The sequence below is a fragment of the Schistocerca cancellata genome, chromosome 12 (assembly GCF_023864275.1).
Source record: "Schistocerca cancellata isolate TAMUIC-IGC-003103 chromosome 12, iqSchCanc2.1, whole genome shotgun sequence".
Classification (NCBI taxonomy): domain Eukaryota; kingdom Metazoa; phylum Arthropoda; class Insecta; order Orthoptera; family Acrididae; genus Schistocerca; species Schistocerca cancellata.
Window position 1 is genome coordinate 127,739,091 of NC_064637.1, and position 16,604 is coordinate 127,755,694.

General features: G+C 41.8%; 1 non-coding gene across 1 annotated transcript; it reads left to right on the forward strand.

Moving 5' to 3' along the window:
• Positions 1-15,932: 15,932 nt before the first annotated feature.
• Trnas-uga (transfer RNA serine (anticodon UGA)) lies at positions 15,933-16,007 on the forward strand. Its single transcript has one exon. It is a non-coding gene; the product is annotated as a tRNA-Ser (tRNA).
• Positions 16,008-16,604: the final 597 nt, after the last annotated feature.

Consider the following 16,604-nt stretch of genomic DNA (forward strand, 5'->3'; position numbering starts at 1 on the left):
TATGACTTGGTGTAGTCATGTTTTGCGGAATATGGGAAGTAATATGCTTTCTTTCAGGACATGTATTAATTCCGTCGTCGTACATCACATCATTCAGTATAGATAGATAGATATTCAGCAATCACAGGCCCAGCAGACCACGCGCTGCTCCCACAAACTGCCTCCAGTCCTTCCTGTTTTGTACCCGGTTCCTCCAGGTGTCTTGTCAGTTCCCAGGGCTGCTAGGTTCTTCGCCAGGTCGTCCATCTAGCGCTGCCTTGGTCGTCCAATGGTTTCCCCGCTAGTGCCATCTTCGCCTGTCTTCCATCTGGCATGCGGGCTACATGTCCCACACATTGTATTCTTTTGCTCTTTATCTTCTGTAGTACACTTGGTTGTCGCATCAGAAGGTAGATTTCCTCCTCCATTCTCCGTTACCTAAAACTGGCCCCCATATCTTCCTCGTTACTCTTCTTTCAAATATTAATAGTTTTTTCCTTTCTCGCTTATCGTGCTCCATGTTTCTGAACCGTACATTACTGCTGGGCATATCACAGTGTTGTAGACTTTCATCTTAGTGTTCACTGAGATCGAGTTAGAGCCGAGCGTCTCTCTGAGGGAATGCATGCATGTCATTCCCACTGCTATTCTTTCCTTGATGTCCATTTTTATGTTGTTGTCCATGGTAAACAAAGATCCCAAGTATTTGAAATGGTGTACTCTCTTGAACCTCTTGCCATCTTTCTCAAGAAATTCGTCCTGCTCTTGTCTTCTTCCTAATTGCGTGAACTCTGTTTTGTCTCGATTCACTTTGAGCCCTACCTTCTGTGCATAATTGGCCATTTTCTGGTACATTCCTTTCAACTCGTAGTTTGATTGACTTAGTGAGCTATGTCACCTGCATGTGCGAGACAATTGAAGTTACCATCCATCTCTACTCCAGCCCCCTCCTGTTGCCTACACTCTTTTTTTAATTACTTTTTCTAAGATGACATTGAACAGAACACGTGAGAGAGCATCCCCTTGTCTGATGCCTGTCTCGATCTCAAATGTTTCTGATGTGGCTGCTTGGAAATGTACTGCTGCCTTTGACCCTTCCATACAAGCTTGCACAATTCTCACTAGCTTCTCAGTGATTCTGAAGTCACACATTGCATTGTATAGACTATTCCTGTGGATGCTGTCATATGCACATTGAAAATCGACAAACAGGCTGTAGATATCTTTATCATACTACCAGTGTTTTTCAAACAATTGTCTTAGTGTGGAAATGCAATCTATTCTCGATCGGTTTGCTCGAAAGCCAGCTTGGTACTCCTGTATGTTGTTTTCTATGAATGGTTGCAATTTTGTGAGGATAATGATGGACAGCAGCTTATACGTTACATTCAACAAGCTGATTCCTCTATAGTAACTGCATTCCATTTTGTGTCCCTTCTTGTATACTGGGCATATTATAGCCAATTTCCATTCTTCTGGCAGTGTTTTCTTCCCCATATCAACCGGATTAGTTTATATATCGCCAAGTGTAAGCTATCACCCACCTCCTTGATTAATTCTTATGTTATTCTGTCCTCCCTTGGGGCTTTGTTGTTTCTGAGTCCTTTGATTGCGATCTTCTCATCTTCTTCTCTAACTTCCCATTCTTCTTCATCTTTCCTTTCCTCTGTAGTGTTTGCAGGTAATACCTCATCTCGGTCTGGGCAATCAACAATTCTGAGAAGTATTCTTTCCATCTTTCTACAATTCTTTCCTTGTCATCTATCAAGTTGCTGTTCTTATCTCTAATGAAAAAAGTTGGGCTCTAAATTCCATGTTTCAGATTTTTTTTATGTATTGGAAGAATTGCCTTGAGTTCTTGTTTGGCTCTCTGCCTCAACTTGTTATAGCAAACTGGTTAGATATATTCTCTTCTCTGCTCTTAGGATTCGCTTTGTCTCCCTTCTGATGTTGATAAAATGTTCCCTTTTCTGCTCATTCTCCCTGTCAGCTAGCCACCTCTCCCTCATCTCCCTTCTCTTTTCTGTAGCCTTCTGGCATGTCTCGTTGAATCATTTCCTCTTCTTCATTATCGTCTTTCTTACCAGTATATCCTCCACTACACTTAGTACTGTAGACTTTCTTTACACCTTTCCTCCACGTTCTGTCTTTGTTCCAGGGTCTCTAGGACCTCAAAACGGTTTTTGATTTCTATAGCATATTGTTCTTTAATGGCACTTTCTCATAGTTTCTCAACATCCAAAGAAGGTTCTAGTGTCCCCTTCTTCTAATGCATGTAGGTGAACATGAATTTAAGCCTACAGGCAATGAGGAAGTGGTCTGACGCACAGTCAGCTCCTCTATATGACTCTATGGCTATAGAGCTAGTCAACAAAGATGTGATCTATCTGGTTGGTGGTTCTTCCATCTGGTGAACACCATGTTCCCTTATGTAATCTGTTGTGTTTGAAGTAAGTTAAACTTATTCTCAGGTTCTTCGAGATAGCTAAGTTGATCATCCTCTCATTGGTCTGTCATCATGCAAACTGTGCCTTCCTATAGTTGGTATGTAGAATTCTTCTTTTCCTGCTTTTCCATTAAAATCTATCAGCACTATCCTGATATTTCTAGTTGGTGTTCTCTCAGTTGTTTGTCCTAGTTGGTCATAGAACTCTTCCTTTTCCTCGTCTGTTTTATCCTCAGTTGGGGCATGAACATTGATGAATGTAATGTCTGACACTTTGTTTCCAAGTATTATGTAAGATATTCTACAGTGGATGTATAGATAAACACAGATTCGGCACTGGTTTTGTAATAAATCATTTAGTATTCATTCTTCAATTCTCGAACAAATCGATCTCACAAAGGCGATGTTCCCTTGCAGTACAAACACCTGTGTGTGTGTGTGTGTGTGTGTGTGTCATGAAGAAAGAACTTTGTTCCACAAGAACTTATTAGAGAGAGAGAGAGGAAAAAAAAGCTTCGTCTGTGCCTTGGGATGCACACTACTGAACTGTACAACATGTCATAAGCTGTTGAGTAAGTGGATGGTGACAACTGTGACCCAACAGACAGTTGTGGAGATGCTGGAAGATGCAAATCATCCTTTTTTGAAGTCATACTTACGAAGTTGCTTGGTCCAGCTTTAAGTGCTAAATTTAGGAATGTCTCCTACTTATCTTTACCGTAGTAGGATTAGACCAATTACAGTGTGCACAGAGACGTTTAAGCTGTCATTAACCCACGCCCTGCACGTAAATGACACGGTACAGGAAGAAGCCCTAATTGACTGCTATAATGGGAGTTATCCTCCGCAGTGCACTTCTGTGGTTTGTGGGGTATGGATGAAGAGATAGCTGTGCCAGACTATTACCATAACACTCTCTAAATGACGCTTAAAAGCTTCTATCAAAAAATTGTGTGAGGAGCACAGATTCTTTTGGTGTAGTTCACTGCGAATGTGAGGTACATAAACTCTAAGTTGGCTTGTCTCGTTTAATTTTGATGTGGTTAACCAATCATATGATAAAATCTTATAGAGGGAGTATTGTAGAAGAAAACCAAAATCTGTTCACATTACATAAATGTATACCTGAAGCTAGGGCATGTATTAGATTGAATTATGTTGCATGTAAGCTGCTTTTTATTCCATAGATACAAAATGATGTCAATGATATAGAACATGTCAGAAAAATAAATGTGTTCATAGGAAAAAAATTCCAAGGTTCTGTACACAGATCGTAAGTGAAATGACCCTTTTGGAATAACTCAAAAATGTGAAGCATATTTTAATTATTGGCAACAGCAAACCTGTGAGTGTGTCTTTCAATTTTCCTACAATTTACTGAAAATGTTGTACGAGAGAGTGCATAACGAGAGATGTGTATCATGGAAAAGACTGAGGAATGGTACAAAATACATTTAGCTCTAGCTAGATACATGGAGGAAGACCTTTTCTGTGCACTTCACAGTATCATTTGTTGCAGGTGTGTTTAGTGATGCAACCACATCTACCACCTGATGACAGCAAATGGCTGAGGTCATACCTGTGTTGGATACGTCAACCACTGTCTGGGCAGAGGCAGCAGCAATGCCAGCAAAGTCTTGGTCTGTGTCACGGTGCTACCAGGTATTCAAGAACCTTTAATGGCTGTTGAACACACAAGATGAAATAGGCTTCATCTTTGGCACATATCGTAATAAAAATTACCGACGATGTATGTATGGAGTGAAAACTCAGTTAACCCTTTCATGGCTTTTACTCATTTTTTACCTCTGCTGTTTCAGAGCCTGGTTTCTGTCAGTACTACAGATATCACTCATGATATTTTAACATGTCGTACCATTTATTTATTTTAAGTGGGATGCATGTGTCCCACAAATTATTTCTGGGAGTGATTTCTCAGAATGAAATCACAACACATTAATATAACACAAGCAAGGCTTACAGTATGTAACATAATTCCATGGTGAAATAATTAGTCATTTATGCCCATACACAGACGTGTAAAATCCATTATTTTTTCCCAGTTTTGCTACTTTATGAACATTGGTTACATTACACAAAATTTTGGAAAGTAAGGTGAAATACAGAGTGGCACATAATGGGAAGAACAAACTTATTTTGTCTATTTTCTTCAGTATGTTGTGTACTGCAAAACCTGTGCCACCTCCAGGTCTTTTGCTCCTTTGGAATATAATTCCCAACATTTATAAGTCTGACTTCCTCTGGCACTGCACTGCCATCTCTTTTGCTAGAACAGAAAGCTTCTTCATTCTGATTGGTAATCCTTTTGTTAACTGCCTCGCTAATCTCATTTGAAATGATAGCTGGCCTGTTTTTTGTCTTGAGAGATGGCATAATGCGAGTTGTAATGACTAAGTTAAAAAAAAAAAAAAAAAAAAAAAAAAAAAAAAAGAGGTTCGTGCCATCATTTCACTGACCGCATGTCAGTCATGTATCATTGTGTCCCCCCCCTCCCCCCCCCCCCCTCCCCGCCCCATCAGTCTTCTGACAGTTTTGACGAGCCCCAGAGTAGTACTTGCTACCTATGTCCTCAATTATTTGCTGAATGTATTCCAATATCTGTCTTCCTCTACAGTTTTTTGCCTCTACCTCTTCCTCTAGTGCCAAGGAAGCCATTCCCTGATGTCTTAACAGATGTCCTATCGCCCTGTTCATTCTCCTTCCCCCCCTCCCCTCCCCTCCGGGGGTTAGAATAGGCCCGAGGTACATCTGGGAGACTTTAAAGATTACTCACCTCCACTATAAGTAATACTCTGTGCCTGATATAGCTCGTACTATTTCTGTCGGAGCACTTAGTATCTGACCCATGTACGAGGTTTTCGAAGGAATCGTCACATTATTTACTTCTACCCTTTGGCTTAGCATTAGGTTTCTATTCATGTGTGTTCTCACAATCCCCCTTGTTGCTTGTGGTCCACTTGGCCAGTTTTGTGCTGCCATCTTAAGAGGACATTTCTGGATTTCCATTGTGGTTTCCTCTTACGTGGTGCCACTATATGGCTGTTTGTAGTCTGCCATTACCTATCAGCAGTAACACAGTTTTTTTGGATTTGTTTTGGCATCTGATGCATTTTCAAAACAGTTCATCACTGGTTGCGTTTTATTGATGTCCTCTTCACTCTGAACGAAAATCCCTATATTGTTGGTGTAAGCCACGCATGTGACAGCTGTTGTGCCTAATCTGTGTGTGTAGATACTGACAGCCAGTTTACGCAGCAGAGGATCCAGGGCTATCATGAAAAGAACCATTGGTAGTGGACAGCCTTGCCTTACTGCTCTGCCTAAATTGATGGTTTTAGATGTCCATCTGTTTACTGATATTTTAGAGGTGGTGTTGCTTAATATGTTTCTGACGATCCATGTAAATTTTGGAGCCAAATGAGTCGTGTTATTACTTTGAGTAGGTACTTGTGAAAATTCTGTCAAAAGCCTAGTGGAAATTGGCAGAAATGTTGGGTGCAGTCACTATGGTCATAGCGGCATTCGCTATGATGCCTCTATATGTGCAGACAGCATCGAACGTGCGCCTGCCTAACACTGCACTAGTCTGTCATGGGCTGGCAGCTTTCTTCATTGCTACTTTTACATTATTAGCTAAGCACTTAGCTACTATCAGAATTTAGAAGTTATTGACCTAAAGTCCTAAATTTGTTTGGCTGTTTGCTTCTTGGATATCAGAATTACCATGTCTTCAAGGAAAGATGGTATTTCTGTCTCATTTAATATTTCATTTACAGTATCTGTCAGGACTCCACCAATTGTGTCTCAAAGCTGCAAGTAGAACTACGGAAGCAAAATATCAAAGCCACTTCAATCCGAACATGATGGTTTTTGCAGAGAGCAATAGATGAAGTTCCCAGGCAGAAAGCAAGAATCTCTACACACTTTTAAATCAAGCAATTGTCAATCATATTGTAACTAAGGGCCCCTTTCTCATTTCAGAGCTAAATAAATGTTTATAATTAACTTCATAATTATAATATGTAGTGTTTTCATCCCAAAGTATGCACATTAATTTCCCTAAAATTCTCACATTTACATTTCAACATAGTTACCAGCATTATCCTTGATAATCTTTACACGTACATAACTTTTCTTTCCTGACATACCAGGGCAAATCCAACTGCAGTTCTGTATTCCACATGTACAAATTACTATAAGGAATGTATTTTCAGTCCAGTAGGAGGGAAAAATTTTGTTGTTGCGTAGTGTAATAGGAGGGAGCCTCCACGGTATACAGTCACCGTATAGAAATAGAGATTACTGCATGATAGGTATAAAACAAAGTGCAGAGATGCTTAATGAAATGTGCTTGGCTGTCAAGAGAGCAATGAATGATGCCTTCAGTGGCTACTGTAGCAGAATACTGACAAGTCATCTTTCACAGAAATGAAAGAAATTCCAGTTGTATATGGTTGTATATGGTGTATATGGTGCCAAAATGAGTGTCCAGTCCCTAACAAATGATACAGGAACTGAAATTGAGGGTAGCAAAGCAAAAGCTGAAATGCTTATTCCATTTTCAAATGTTCCTTTACAAAGGCAAACCCGGGAAAATTGTCCCAAGTTAATCCTCGGATCACTGAAAATATGAATGATATAAGTATTAGTGTCAATGGTATTGAGAAACAGCGGGAAACATTAAAATTGAACAAAGCTCCAGGGCCTGATGGAATCCCCATCAGGTTCTATACTGTATTTGTGGCTGAGATAGCCCTGCTCCTAACTATAATCTGTCATAGATCCCTCATTAAAAAAAATTAAAAAAACTGTGCCCAGTTCTTAGAAAGAAAGCACAGATCACACTTGTCTACAGCAAGGACAGTATAAGGGACCCACAAAACTACTTTCAAATATCCTTGACATCAATCTGTTGCAGAATCTTAGAACATTTTCTGAGCTCAAATTTAATGAGGTACCTTGAACACAATGGCTTCCTCAATCCCAACCAGCAGATATTCTGAAACCATGGATCATACGAAACCCAACTTGCACTTTCCTCGCATGACATACGGAAAGCTTCGAATCAAGGTAGCCAGGTAGATGCGGTATTTCTTGACTTCCAAATAGCATTTGAATCAGTACCTCACCAACGCTTATTGCCGAAAGTTCTGTCATATGGAGTATTAAGTGAAAGTTGTGACTGGAGTGAGGCAGGATACAGAATGTTGTCTTGGATGGAGAGTCATAATCAGATGTAGAAGCAACTTCAAGTGTGCCTCAGGGAAGTGTGTTTGGACCTTTGCTGTTCATGTTTTATATTAATGACCCTGCAGACGATATTATTAGTAACGTCAGATGTTTTGCAGAGAATGCTGTTATCTATAATGAAGTATTATCTGAAAGAAGCTGCATAACTAGATCTTGGTAAGATTTCCAAATGGTGCAGAGATTGTCAACTTGCTCTGAATGTTCACAAAATTAAAAAATGTAGTATCCTATAACTATAAGGGGTGTTCAAAAAGAAACGAGCTGGAGACATAATTACAGAAACCAGCACCTGTATGTTAGAAGTATTGACCTTGGCTATTGAGACACTGTGACACAAGGTGTTGAATGGCTGTCTCATAAAATTTCCGGGGCTGCAATGCTAACCAGTTCCGCACATACAGCTGTACATTGACGTCAGAGGTGAATTGTTTGCCCCTCAGAGCCTTTTTAAGGGGGCCAAAAATGACATAATCACAGGGAGAGAGATCTGGACTGTATGAAGGGTAGCAGAGAACCTCCCATTTGAATTTCTGCAGGAGTGCTGTGACTGTGTTGGTCATATGAGCCTTTGCATTCTCATAGAGCAGAATGACCATATGGATGAGATTGCCTGGTCTTTTGATTTGATCACTTGGTGAAGGGTGGTCAAGGTTTGCAAGTAACGCTGGGCATTCACAGTTGTCCCGTGCTGCAGGATGTGAACCAGAAGGGGATCATCTTGATCGAAGAACAACATCAGCATAACCTCTTTTTTTTTTTTTTTAATTAATTTTTTTGTGGTGACCCTGGATTCTTCCACTGGACACACTGTTGTTTTGGTTCTGGTTCGAAGTGATGACACCATGACTCATCCCAGCCACCATTCGTCCCAGGAACGCATTCCCTTCCCGAGCATAGCACTGCAGATGAGCAAGATGGTGGGCCATTCAACATGCTTCCTGGTTGGTTGATGACTGTGGGGCACCTATTGGGCACACACTTTGTGCATGTGCAGTCGTTCCTTCATGTTGGTGTGAACACTTCCGAAGCTCAATCCACCCACAGCGGCTATGGCTTTCACTGTCAGTCGGTGGTCCTGGATAATGAGGGCATCCACCAGCTGGACGATGTCATCGGTAATGCCGTGTGGTGCACCAGACCGTGTGTAATCAGCTAACGACACCCGCCCTTCCCTGAAGCACTTGTGCCATGCCTTGACCCTTGCAAGAGACATGCAGTGTTCACTGTACACTTGCGACATTCGTCGATGAATGCCCGTTCCTCCTCCTCCTTCCACTGTCAGAAAACAAACAACAACTCATTGCTCGTCTTTTGATGCCTCCGTGTCACTGTTTGCAATGCGACTGGCAGCATTGGATGATTGATGCACGTTACGTGACATGCAAGCGTGTCCTCTAGCGATGGGCTTTGAACTTACACACTCTGGTCCGAACCACACCTCATTACACACGTCACGATATTACCCTCCTGTCGCCAGTTTGCAAATTCCAGACTCTGGCTCATTTCTTTTTGAATGCCCCTTATACAATAACAGTGAGCCACTTTTGGGATCAGCCTACTCATACAAGTACCTGAATGAACCACTTTGTAGGGTATTAAATGGAACAATCGCATAGGCTCAGTCATGGGTAAAGCAGGTGGTAGACTGGTTTATTGGTAGAATACTGGGGCAGTGCAGGCAGTCTACAGAGGAGACTGCTCACAAATCACTCATGTGATCCCTCCTACAATATTGCTAAAGTGTGTGGGACCCGTACTAATAGAACTAGCGGGGGGTATTGAACAGATACAGAGAAGGTTAGCACGAATGGTCACAAATTTGTTTACTCTGTGGGGGAGTGTCACAGAGATACTGAAGGAACTGAACTGGAACTGTCCTGAAGACAGACGTACACTATCCTGAGAAAGTCTGTTAACAAAGTTTCAAGAACTGGCTTTAAATGACAACTCTAGGAATATACCACAATTCCCTGTGTATCACTCACATAGGGGTCATGAGGATAATAGTAGAATAATTACTGCACACACAGAGGCATTCAAATAGTCATTCTTCCTGCATACAATACGTGATTGGGATGGGAAGAAAACCTAATAAATCGTACAGTGGGACATACCCTATACCAGGCACCTCACAGTTTCTTGCAGAGTGTAGATGTAGATGTAAATGTATACTTTCTTGCCATTCATTCTTAACAGGAAAGACAAAACTATGAGATCAAATGTTATCAAAAGTCAATCTTGCATACAAAAATCCAGGTTTGAAGCTAAAGAACCTGATGCCAAGCTAACATACACTCCTGGAAATTGAAATAAGAACACCATGAATTCATTGTCCCAGGAAGGGGAAACTTTATTGACACATTCCTGGGGTCAGATACATCACATGATCACACTGACAGAACCACAGGCACATAGACACAGGCAACAGAGCATGCACAATGTCGGCACTAGTACAGTGTATATCCACCTTTCGCAGCAATGCAGGCTGCTATTCTCCCATGGAGACGATCGTAGAGATGCTGGATGTAGTCCTGTGGAACGGCTTGCCATGCCATTTCCACCTGGCGCCTCAATTGGACCAGCGTTCGTGCTGGACGTGCAGACCGCGTGAGACGACGCTTCATCCGGTCCCAAACATGCTCAATGGGGGACAGATCCGGAGATCTTGCTGTCCAGGGTAGTTGACTTACACCTTCTAGAGCACGTTGGGTGGCACAGGATACATGCGGACGTGCATTGTCCTGTTGGAACAGCAAGTTCCCTTGCCGGTCTAGGAATGGTAGAACGATGGGTTCGATGACGGTTTGGATGTACCGTGCACTATTCAGTGTCCCCTCGACGATCACCAGTGGTGTACGGCCAGTGTAGGAGATCGCTCCCCACACCATGATGCCGGGTGTTGGCCCTGTGTGCCTCGGTCGTATGCAGTCCTGATTGTGGCGCTCACCTGCACGGCGCCAAACACGCATACGACCATCATTGGCACCAAGGCAGAAGCGACTCTCATCGCTGAAGACGACACGTCTCCATTCGTCCCTCCATTCACGCCTGTCGCGACACCACTGGAGGCGGGCTGCACGATGTTGGGGCGTGAGCGGAAGACGGCCTAACGGTGTGCGGGACCGTAGCCCAGCTTCATGGAGACGGTTGCGAATGGTCCTCGCCGATACCCCAGGAGCAACAGTGTCCCTAATTTGCTGGGAAGTGGCGGTGCGGTCCCCTACGGCACTGCGTAGGATCCTACGGTCTTGGCGTGCATCCGTGCGTCGCTGCGGTCCGGTCCCAGGTCGACGGGCACGTGCACCTTCCGCCGACCACTGGCGACAACATCGATGTACTGTGGAGACCTCGCGCCCCACATGTTGAGCAATTCGGCGGTACGTCCACCCGGCCTCCCGCATGCCCACTATACGCCCTCGCTCAAAGTCCGTCAACTGCACATACGGTTCACGTCCACGCTGTCGCGGCATGCTACCAGTGTTAAAGACTGGGATGGAGCTCCGTATGCCACGGCAAACTGGCTGACACTGACGGCGGCGGTGTACAAATGCTGCGCAGCTAGCGCCATTCGACGGCCAACACCGCGGTTCCTGGTGTGTCCGCTGTGCCGTGCGTGTGATCATTGCTTGTACAGCCCTCTCGCAGTGTCCGGAGCAAGTATGGTGGGTCTGACACACCGGTGTCAATGTGTTCTTTTTTCCATTTCCAGGAGTGTATTTTGAAATGCTCATAAGTATACCCAGACACTGCAGGCGGTATCAGAGTTGATGCTGGTAGGACGAGCTTCGAATTCTGTTCCCCAGAGTTGATGCTGGTAGGACGAGCTTCGAATTCTGTTCCCCATTTTGGTGAAAATAAGAAACATTGCTCTGTCATCACATGTTGTTTTTGTTGTTTTTGTTGTTGTTGTTGTTGTTGTTGTTGTTGTTGTTGTTGTTGTCGTCTTCAGTCCAGAGACTGGTTTGATGCAGCTCTCCATGCTACTCCATCCTGTGCAAACTTCATCATCTCCCAGTACCTACTGCAACCTACACCCTTCTGAATCTGTTTAGTGTATTCATCTCTCGGTCTGCCTCTACGATTTTTACCCTTCGCACTGCCCTCCAATACTAAATTGGTGATCCCTTGATGCCTCAGAATATGTCCTACCAACTGATCCCTTCTTCCAGTCAAGTTGTGCCACAAATTTTTCTCCTCTCCAATTCTATTAAATACCTCCTCATTAGTTAAGTGATCTACCCATCGAACCTTCAGCATTCTTCTGTAGCGCCATATTTAGAAAGCTTCTGTTCTCTTTTTGTCTAAACTATTTATCGTCCACATTTCACTTCCATACATGGCTACACTCTATACAAGTACTTTCAGAAACGACTTCCTGACATTTAAATCTATACTCGATGTTAACAAATTTCTTTTCTTCAGAAACGCTTTCCTTGCCATTGCCAGTCTACATTTTATATCCTCTCTATTTCGACCATCATCAGTTAATTTGCTCCCCAAATAGCAAAACTCCTTTACTACTTTAAGTGTCTCATTTCCTAATCTAATTCCCTCAGCATCACCCGACCTAATTCGAATACATTCCATTATCCTCATTTTGCTTTTGTAGTGTTCCACTATATCAAAAATTGTTTCAAGGTTGTGGCAAAGGTAGTTGTTAGTTACTACAGTAAATAAGTGCTCGGATTGTTTAACCTGTAACACTTCAAAATGGAACATATTACTCTTACAGTTTCACTAAAAAGAAATTTGTACTGAATCATTTAAGAGGATATGGAGTTGTGATAATGCGTAATGTAAACAAACATTTAATTTAAAAATAATTTTTAGTTATACAAATATTCATCATTATCAAATCAGCAATGAGGACCCTCTAGATCATGCACCAACCTCACAACGCTCCTCCATAGCTGGCAATCTTGTGCAAAGGTCTTTCTGTACCTCATCCTCCTATCGCTTTCTAGGTCTTGCGATTGTACGGGTACCGTCAGGTCTTCCCATAAGTATGGCGTTTGCCTGAGACGTGTGTGTGTTCTCTTAGCAATGTGGCCTGCCAAGCTTTTTCTCGGTGCTTTCAGTTTTTGAACAATGTTCGGTTGCCTCATCAGCTCATTCAGTTCTTGTTTTTTTCTACATCTCCATGAGCTCCCTTCCTGGACAGGCCCAAAGATCCTTCTCATAAGTTTTCTTTTGAAGACTAAGTTTTCTTCATACTACTTTGTTGTGCTTAGTGTTTCTGTCCCATACAACAATACTGGCACTATCATGGCATTGCATGCTTTAAGTTTGGTCTTAATTGACAGATTCTTGGACGCTTTAGACTGAAATAAGTTTTAGACTCATTCACAATATGTTGATTTATTTCTTATTTTAAATTGTTTTGCCTGTTGAACCATGTACCAAGGTATTTAAAATTTTCCACCTTAGCAAATTTCCATATCCCTACCTGTAATGAGATATCATTAGGGGCTTCTCTTGATACCTCCATTACCTCAGTCATTTCTGCATTAATCGATGACCTGATCTTACTTGCATTTTGCTCTAGGTCCTCTACAGTTTCTGCCATCTCTTCCCCTGATTCTGCTGAAACTGTGATGTAGTCTGCATAACCCAATAAATCTGTCCTGCCATTTAACGTCACCCCTTTGTTTTCTCTTTTCATTTCTTGGACTACTTTTTCTAGGACCAGATCAAATAACAGTGATGAAATAACATCACCTTGTCTCACACCCGTTTTGATATGAATTCCTTGGGCAGCTCCCCTCGGTATTTGACTTTGGCTTTTGTCTCCACTGTGCACTCCTTGACCGTATTTATTAACTTCATTGGTATACCAAGCTCTCTCAGGATATTGTACATACTTAAGCTGTGCGTACTGTGATAAGCCTTTGAGAAGTCCACAAACGTCACCAGAAACCGATAGGTGAATACCCAGTTTTTCTCCCAGATTTACCTCATGGTGAAAATTTGATTGATGGTAGATTGTCCTTCTCGGAAGACTGCCTGGCACTCTCCTACAATATCTTTTGCAAGTGGCATAAGTTTTCAAGTATTATTAAAGATAGAACTTCATAAGGTACACTTAGGAGACAAATGCCTCTGTAGTTGTTACAGTTCCTATTACTGTTCTTTTTATGCAGTGGGATAATGACAGCTGATTTCCACTCTTCTGGGATTTCCTCTTTTTTCCCCTATTTCTTTTATGAGATTGTCTAGCTCTTTCTGAAGTGTTTCTCCTCCTGCCTTCAACATCTCTGCCATTATCCTACCTTCTCCTGCTGCCTTATTATTCATTAGTTTCCTCATTGCTCTTTCTGCATCTTGTTGAGTCACTTGAATGTTTGCAGCTTCTCCTTCACCATCTGTATTATTCTCATGTGGAAAGACACTCTCTGGATCTTCAGCATTTAATAACTCTTCAAAATATTCTCTCCACCTATTCAGAATTTTTTTCTTTTCTGTTTGCATATTTCCATCCTTATCATTAATAACTAAAGCTTCGTTTCTGTGACCGTTCCTCACACGTTTCAACATCTGAAACATTTTCCTGCTGTCTGATATTGTATTTGCCTTTTTGATTTCATAAATCATATTATTCATGAACTTTCTTTCTTCTGTTCTCAGAATCCTATTTGTTTCTGTTATTATGGTCTTGAGTGCTTCCTGTTGTTCTGCACATTCTGTCCAACATGTGTACCACTCTTGCTATCTTCCTGGCCATCACAGCTTGATCACATGTCTCATTGAACCATTTCTTCTTATTTGTTAGCTTTTTCTGTCTTATAATTTATTCAGCTGCTTCTGTTACAGAGGTCCTTATTCGCTTGTTAACACTTATTTCATCAGTGTGGTCTGATGCCAATACTTCAAACTTGTTATGCACTTTAATACTGCTGGCATATCTCTGGATCCTTGAGATTCTCAATATAAAACTGTCCCTTCGCCGTGTTGTTCTCTTTCATTTTGTAGCACAGTTATAACCGTAATTTGACTATAACTAGGAAGTGGTCTATGTCTGCATCTGCTCCTCCGTACAATCTCACATCCATCGCACACTTCTTGTGCCTCTCATCTATCTGATTGACAGTGCTACTGTCTGGGGAAATCCAGGTGCATTTGTGGGGCTGTTTGTGGGGGAAAGATATTGAACTCACCACAAGATTCTGACTTAACACAAAACTGATTAAAAGCAAGCCATTTTCATTTATACAAATATTACATAGCAAAATATCAAATGTGAACAAAATAAAGTTGTTCATTTTACAGAAGGAAATGTAAAGCACTATTTCTCTTTCTTCCTCCTCTCACAACAATTTTCACTTTCAAACGTAGAGCTGATAGAGTGAGACCAGTCTCTGTAGCTCTGAATTTTATAAATTTTTGGTTTTTTCTCCAAACGAGATGACACAGTTATTGTCACTTGAAGACAGTATATGTAGTGGGGCTCCGATTACAATTGGCAATATTTGCAAGATTGATTGCAGATCAAAATAGGTAGTGACAGAATCGTAGCATTCCCCTACTTCAAAATGACCTTCTGGGGAAGGCACACTTGTCAATGTTGACGCCCCTACTGCAAAAGCTCCTAAAACAAATAAAAAATGTAAATATTAGTGTGTGTCACAACTCTGTTTTTTGACATGAGTATATGTAGCGAGCAGGATGATGTGGAAATGGGGGTGGGTCTGTCAGATTTCATACACACTCCTCTGCACTAGTTTTACCAAAAAATGTTACACCGCTTTTATCAAACACTGTTTCATTTTCACAGAATAAAAACAAATAATTTGCTAGAATGACATTTTCACTCTACAGCGGAGTTGAGCTGATATGAAACTTCCTGGCAGATTAAAACTGTGTGCCGGACCGAGACTCGAACTCGGGACCTTTGCCTCTTGCGGGCAAGTGCTCTACCGACTGAGCTACAGAAGCACGACTCACACCCCGCCCTCACAGTAGAGCACTTGCCCGCGAAAGGCAAAGGTCCCGAGTTAGAGTCTCGGTCTAGCACACAGTTTTAATCTGCCAGGAAGTTTCATATCAGCGCTACTCCGCTGTAGAGTGAAAATTTCATTCTAGAAACATCCCCTAGGCTGTGGCTAAGCCATGTCTCTGCAATATCCTTTCTTCCGGGAGTGCTAGTCCTGCAAGGTTCGCAGGAGAGCTTCTGTGAAGTTTGCAAGGTAGGAGATGAGGTACTGGTGGAATTAAAGCTGTGAGGATGGGGTGTGAGTCGTGCTTGGGTAGCTCAGTCGGAAGAGCACTTGCCCTTGAAAGGCAAAGGTCCCGAGTTCGAGTCTCGGTCCGGCACACAGTTTTAATCTGCCAGGGAGTTTCAAAAAATTTGCTAATTTGTAACTAAAATGCATTAAGCACACAATAAAAAATAAAAAAAAAACAGAGAGAAGGGGGCTTGCCAGGAATTCTGTGTATCGTGATGTTGCAGTCTTCCCATCTAAGAACTTCAGAAAAACTTCCTCTCCTTTTTTATTTATTTATTTAAATTGTTTAGACCCATAGAGAATCACAATGTTCTTGTGTCCATTTTGCCATAGATCTTTTGGGATTTTCTTCTGGTACAACTTCCCAGCAGCAGATCTTCTTTCTGAAGATTTTTCTATCTGCAATCTCTGCGGATGTGATTTTGCCATTTTTGAGACCAGTTTGAACTTGTTTGATCCAGTCTGTTGCCAATTTTAGTTTCTGTGAGTACATTAGAATTTTATTTGTTAATCTTTTGTCATCCAGGCTCATGATGTGTCCATAGAACTTCAGTCATCATCTGCGGAAGTCTGTTTCAGTGTTGGAGTATTTTTCTGTTGTCATGTTTGAATGTAGCCAATATCCTTCTTCTGTGACCTTTGGACCCACATTTTTGTGAATGATTTTTCATTTTTCTTTCAATTTT